The sequence below is a fragment of the Phasianus colchicus genome, chromosome 1, assembly GCF_987193195.1.
Source record: "Phasianus colchicus chromosome 1, bPhaCol1.hap1.1, whole genome shotgun sequence".
NCBI lineage: Eukaryota > Metazoa > Chordata > Aves > Galliformes > Phasianidae > Phasianus > Phasianus colchicus.
The window spans coordinates 97002983-97009677 of record NC_143436.1 but is presented as its reverse complement, the minus strand read 5'-3'; the positions used below and the strand labels follow the sequence as shown (position 1 = coordinate 97009677).

At 37.8% G+C, this 6695-nt stretch overlaps 1 long non-coding RNA gene across 1 annotated transcript; it reads left to right on the top strand.

Annotated features, from left to right (window-relative positions):
- Positions 1–302: 302 nt before the first annotated feature.
- LOC149919889 (uncharacterized) lies at positions 303–4128 on the top strand. Its single transcript, XR_016463739.1, has 3 exons — positions 303–348; positions 1827–1930; positions 3434–4128. It is a non-coding gene; the product is annotated as an uncharacterized LOC149919889 (long non-coding RNA).
- Positions 4129–6695: the final 2567 nt, after the last annotated feature.

Here is a 6695-nt window from a genome sequence, read left to right as displayed (position 1 = left end):
AAACCGTGTCACTGACTTCTTGTAAACATTAGAGATCTCATTGAAATTCCTATATTTATTGGAAACTCACAGCTGAATACCACATTTAGACATTGAATTCTAAAATGAACCCCCTTGAGATACTTTCAGGCTTAGCCAAAAATTACGGAGTTCTTTTAAAAGGTTGCCTGCAAACTCCATACACAGGTCTGTATTACTGTAATATGAACAAATTTATTATATATACACACACACATTTGCTCAGTGTGACTCAAGTTTTTCATTGCAGCTTTTTTTTTTTTTCTGGTGCACATTCAAATGTGCATGTAAGGTGTTGGACAAACCATAATGACAACAAAGAACAGTCATGTAAGTACTATAGGTGTTTGGATGGCTCAACAGGATTTCAAGATGTCTGCTAATTACTATTTTGAGTGGGGTTTTTTTGTTTGTTTTTGTGAAATTCCTTTGTATGTTGCTATTTGTGTGTAAAACAGTGTTTGGCAGAAATGTTAGATGTCTATACTTTCTAGTTCTGTTTTCAACTTCTCCGGTTCAAGTACTTCTACATCAAAGAGAAATGTGTTGATCTACCCAAAACCCATTGGGAATGTCCCTTCTGCTGTCCTGGAGCCCTCTGTCTTATGAGGAAGAGTCCAATCTACCTCAAAGCTACAGAAAACAAATCCTGGTATCAATGAAATGCAAATTTTTATTTTGTGACTCAAGAACAGCACAGACCATATGTTTTGAATAACAATAGCATCCCCAGGTAGGCTGGCCACTGTAACCAGAATTAATTCCTGTGATTCTTCACACATGAAAGGAGAAGCTGCTGTAGGGTCTCACTTCCTTGCACTTTCTAGCTGAGGCAGTAGCTTTTCTCTTTAGAGTATAGTGAATGCTGCACGATCACCTGGCTGTAACTGTAAGAAAGCTTTAAGAGCCCCGAGCTCTCCATGGGCATCTGTTATTTTGTTGCAGAAAAACTTTCAGGAAGAAGTATATTGAACCTAAAGTTAACTACTATCAGGTTCAGCTCCAGTCTGTGCTGGCAAAGTATAGATGACTTGGATATTTGTTGTTTGCTTCTGTTATCTTTCCTATACGTTGGTCGTCTCTTATCACTTCTAATAGGCACTTTTGCTTTCCCATCTGACCTTAACAAAATGGGATTGCCCTTGCTCAGGTTTCTAGGATTGCTATTTTTAGTGTTGGCAGTTTGAGAATATCTATCTGTAGAAATCTTTTCTTCCTTCCCTAACTTGGTTTTTGTCCAGCCTGGGGGTGAATTTGCTGTCCACAGTATTCAGCTGGGTGATACGCAGAGTGCTGCAGGTTGGCAGGGGCATCTGTCTGTCCAGGTACATTCTGTCCTTGACAGATAGAGACCATCTGTCTGGTGGCATATCTATCCCAAGCATCCCTCATTCTTGAAATTCCTAAAAATTTCCTGCTGTGTGTTTGGGAGAGACTATTTTGGAATAGGGATCAGAGCCCCAGAGCACAGGCTGAGGGCAACAGAAGTCTGTGGGAGACTGGTGAGAGGATAAAGATATTGGAAACTGTTGTCTTGAAATCATTGATAGTCTCTCCAATGACTCATTCAGCAGTGCAGGCAATCTCAGCAGGACCTACCGCTGTTACTGCTCCTCCTGGAGAGCCCACACAGCCTGAATACAGCTACCATCTTTTGCCAAAACACTTCTCCCTGCAGCACTAACGGTTTTCATTCTCTTCTATTTTGCTATCCCAGGTTTCTGGATTCTCTCTTAACCAGCTTTGGAGAGGTTTTTCAAAATGGCAGTTACAAAAGTAATCTCTTTCTGTGTTTGCCTTTTTCTCAGAGAGGGGAATCGTGTTTTACAATAGAGATGGAAGGCAGCTTTCCAGAGAACAAAGAAATCAACATCTTCGAATATTTTCTCCAGCCTGAAACAGCTGAAGAAAGGTGTGTGTGTACACGTGCGTGCTGGAGGGAGGGAGGAACATAGATACGTGAACTATATTGAAAGTTTCCTGAGCTGGGCATAGTGATTGGAGTTAGGAGGAGAACAGCCCTTTCTTTTTACAAGTTTAGTGATAAAGGAAACAAATAACAATTGCATTATTTCTGAATTTTTATAAACATACTATTTTCATTCATGTATAGTCAATGAATATAAAGAATTATAATTATGAGATAAACAAGAGAGTTTGGCAGAGCAGATTATAATAACAAAAAGAGAAATAGATAGAAAGCTTACATGCATCCTGGGCTTGCTGCAAAACTCCAGAGAAGGGATCCACCAGAAGAGATTCTTCCCCACTGGTAGTCAGCTCTGAAATGGGTCTAGGAGAGGTGGAGCCAGGCTCCACCCCTTCTGGCAACACAGGTGAATTGCCTTCATCTGTGCTCCCGTGACTGATTCATTTCTCACCAAAGGTGATCAATCAGAGGTTCAGGCCGTGATTCAGCAGTTCCCATACAATTCATTATTCTACAGATTATGTTTTGGCTAGTTTAGATCATACTTCTGTTATGCTATCAGATAGTATACATTATATCACATATACGTATATATGTCCAGGTCTGGAGCCCCCAGTATAAGAAAAACATAGAGCTGTTAGAGAGGGTCCAGAGGAGAGCCACAAAGGTGATCAGGGGATTGGAGCACCTCCCCTACAAAGTCAGGCTGAGGGAGCTGGGCATGTTCAGCCTGGAAAAAAAAGGCTGCGGGGTGACCTCATTGCAGCTGCAACGAGGTCACTCTGCAGCCTTTCAGTACCTAAAGGTAGCCTACACACAGGAGGGGAATCAACTCTTTGAAAGGGTAGATAACAGCAGGACAAGGGGAAATGGTTTTAAGTTGAGGGAGGGAAGATTTAGGTTGGATGTCAGGGGGAAGTTCTTTACACAGAAGAACTGAGGTGAGGTACTGGAACAGGCTGCCCAGAGAGGCTGTGGATGCCCCGTCCCTGCAGGTGTTCAAGGCCAGATTGGATGGGGCCCTGGGCAGCCTGGTGTAGTATTAAATGGAGAGGTTGGTGGCCCTGCATGTGGCAGGGAGGGCTGGAAATTCATGATCCTTGAGATCCCTTCTAATCCTGGCCATTCTGTGTTATGAAAAAAGAACCCTATAATTTATTGCACAGGTATTAAATCCTTTAGATAAGTTGACTAAAAAAAACACTTCAGTAATAGAGCATAGAAACTACCACAAAATATGCACTTTTAATCTAAGAAAAACAATCAGTGAAATGCTATGAGGTAGAGATACTCCTTTATCTGAAAAGAGATTCCCCTTAGTGTTTTCAGTTATTGTAATCTTGTGCTTAACACATTTCTAATGGAATAAAAAAGCCCTGAAACAGGCAGGAAGAATAAAATGGGGGGAAAAAAAAAGCAAATGTGATCTCAAGAGAAAATTTCTGTAGATCTGGGGCTCTGTGCTCACTTCTTCCCTGTGTACAGACCTCTCTTCTGCACAATTACCACCGGCATAAGAAGCAGCCTCCAGCAGTCTGTCGCTATCACTCCCTCTTATAGGCATCGTCTCACAATCTCTTCAAAAGAATCAATGTGACTGCACAGAGGGGCAAGTCCTGTCCATCCTTCACATCTCCAGCTCCCACCTAGTCTTTTGTGTCAGCAGCCAGCATTTATGCAGTTGCTTCAGAAATCAGATTGTAATATTGATCCACCTGAGAATATTTCACTTGAAATTTTTGCAGCTGGATTAGTTTTAACCTAATGGTCATGGCTTTATGACCAACAGTGGCCTTAGTGGCAAACCAGCATAATGGGAAGAATCTGACTTCTGTAAGTGTGGAGCCTGCTCCAGTGATGTTTGATTAACACTGTTGAAAACTTTGCTTAATTAAACAGAAAAAAAAAATCTTATTTGGTTCAACAAGGATATAGACATCAGACTAGATTTAGATGTCTAACAACTGTTTGCATCAACATTATTTCCTTGTGATGAAGTTGCGCCTTAAAAGCAGTTTACAGTGTGTTTTCTTACAATAGACAAGACTGTGATATTGGTGTCATATTTCATGCATGAAAGCATTATGTTTCTTTTTGCTATTCTTACATGAGAAACGGTTCCAATTTTTAATGTTTAAAACTGTTATTTAAATATAAAATGTTAATGAGAACTACAGAAAACTCACATTAAAGTGCACTTCTTCTAAAAGATGACACATTTTTCCATGAGAAGAACCAGAACCTGTTTTTTTGCATCTAAAATAATTACAAACAACAACAACAACAAAAAACGTAGTATTTTTCAATTCATATAATTTTTTCTCAAATTACATACTCTATATTTAAGAAAATTCAAAAAGTTTTAAGTATGTACCCCCACCAAAAGCATATGTCATCATTTTGGAAAAATATGAAGGACAGAGATTATTTTTTGAATAGGTTCTATGCTTTAGGAGTCTGGGGTAATAGACTGAGGTTCCAGCCACTTTATTATTTAAACAGTACTTGTCAATAAAAGAAACACCTCTTCTGATTCCAGAACATAAGAAAATAAATGGTTTTAGAAGTACTGAATATGTAAAATAAAGATTTAAAAAATGGCTGCAAAAATATACAAACCTGGTGAGAAAACTGGGATGTGAGAACAACAGTTTTACTTGTAACTGGAAAATAATGAAGAAGAGGATCATCACTGGAAAAATTGGAGTGGAATAGGACATGGTGCTGAAAAATCCTAATTTCTTAGAATCAGTGGAAAAGAGCCTGTTTCTGTAGTTTCTGAATTGCCTCAGTATGCAGCTGCCTGGAGAACACATGAATCAATCCAGAGATGATAAATGCAAGGATGATTATTTTTAAGTAGTGAAGGTTAAATTACTTGTCTCAATGAGCTTAAACAAAGTCCAAAAGAGCCAGAGCCTCCTGATACTCATTGTCCTGTTGTAATCGTGAGGCAATGCTACTTGCAATTAAATCAGCTACACAAGCCTGACACTTTCAGTGCACTTTTTCAGTCTTTTCAGTATTGTGAAATTACTGATAGCTAAAATAGTATGGAATTAGAAAATTTAGGCAAAATCCTGTACTGAAGGTGTTGACCTTTTGAAAATGGATTCCTTCAGCACATTGGGTTTTTACTTCCTCTGTCTTGTTTCTCCTTTAGCAATTATTCATCTTTTATGGCCTCTTTCAGCTAAAAGCTCCAGCAACAGGAACATTTATTCAGAATCAGAATGGAAGATCTGGTACTTTTCTGTACATTAAAAAAGAAGAAAGTTCAATTTTCCTTCTGAAAAGCACAAGAAAGACCATTTTGTGAGATGTAAAGACACAGAGAAAAAGGGACTGAATTCCCAAAATATTTGATGGCAGAAGTAATAATAGCAATGAATGAGGACACATAAATGATTCATGAGACTCATTTTTTTTCCTATTGTTACTAAAAAGAGGCTCATTATTACTCAGAAAAAAAAGCTTTGTTGGTGATGTAAAAAGAAATCAGTATTTGCTATCAATTACTTTCATTAACACTGAGCCTTTGTACACAGTTTTAGAAATATATTTTATAACAATATAATTTTGTAATTTCATCCCTACTGTGCTTTCAGCCTTCTGAGGCCCACAAATCTCTTTAATACCTCCACTCCTGCTGATAATAAAAAGTCTTGTGGGTGTAGTAACAGCTAAAAATACAATAGTAAATGATTCCTATATTACCATTTCAGAGGTCACAATGAGTAACAAAGAGACCACAAGAGCGTAAAATAAACATCTTGCTCTAAAACATAAGCAAGTTTTAGCTGCAGGATGATCACTTTGAAGAGATGTGCTTCCTTTAAGGACATTTTCTTCTTTGGTTTGAAGGCTGTTAGAAATGTCTGAACATATGTTCTGAGGCAATGAAATTTCAGAGGGTTATTTTTCGTTTTAAAGCCCAATCCTTAAAACACTGACTTGCAACTTGAGACAGCAACAAAAAACAAGTTAACAGCACATATTAGCAGAGAGATGTAAGGAATGAATAGAACTAAACCTGGGCTTTTTGATTTTGTAAACAATATGTCATTATAAGCCAATGAAGACAATAAAGAATGGGATTACCATGTATCCATTTGAGAAATTTCAATCAACATTTAAATGGTTTTGGAGAATTTAATGTAAAATAGAGCTTTCTCAAATAAGCAATCAAAATAATCCATTAAGGCTCTAATCACCATTATGCTTGGGTTTCCCCGTGCTTTAGAATAAACTGATTGTGTAAATACTGTTGAAGTAGTACCTCAGGTATTTACCTTTCTATTTTTTAAATGTTTGTTCTTGTTTTTATTTTTAATGGCTGTATATTATACTGCTTGATCTTCAACTCCAAAAATATTATTCCTTCTCAACCTAGTTAATAGAATATCTGAAAAAAAAAACCATTCTTGATAAGGCTATAAATATGTATAAATGACTGTAAGGCAAATGAGCCCAACTTCACATTACTGGAATACAAAGACTGCATCTGTGTAAATCATGTCTCATTACTATTACAGATGAGACTTGCTGTAAAAAATTAATTCTGATTTATCATTAAAATCATGCTACTGAACCTTCAGAAATGGGGGCTAATATAGATACTGTTGTCCATTTTGCCCTGCAGTCAAGATGTTGTAACAAAAAGGGTGTCTGGACCCCATGGGAAATTTTACAGAGTGCTACTGGCTTTGCAATCGCACAAAGGTTATAAACTTAACTGATGAGGCTA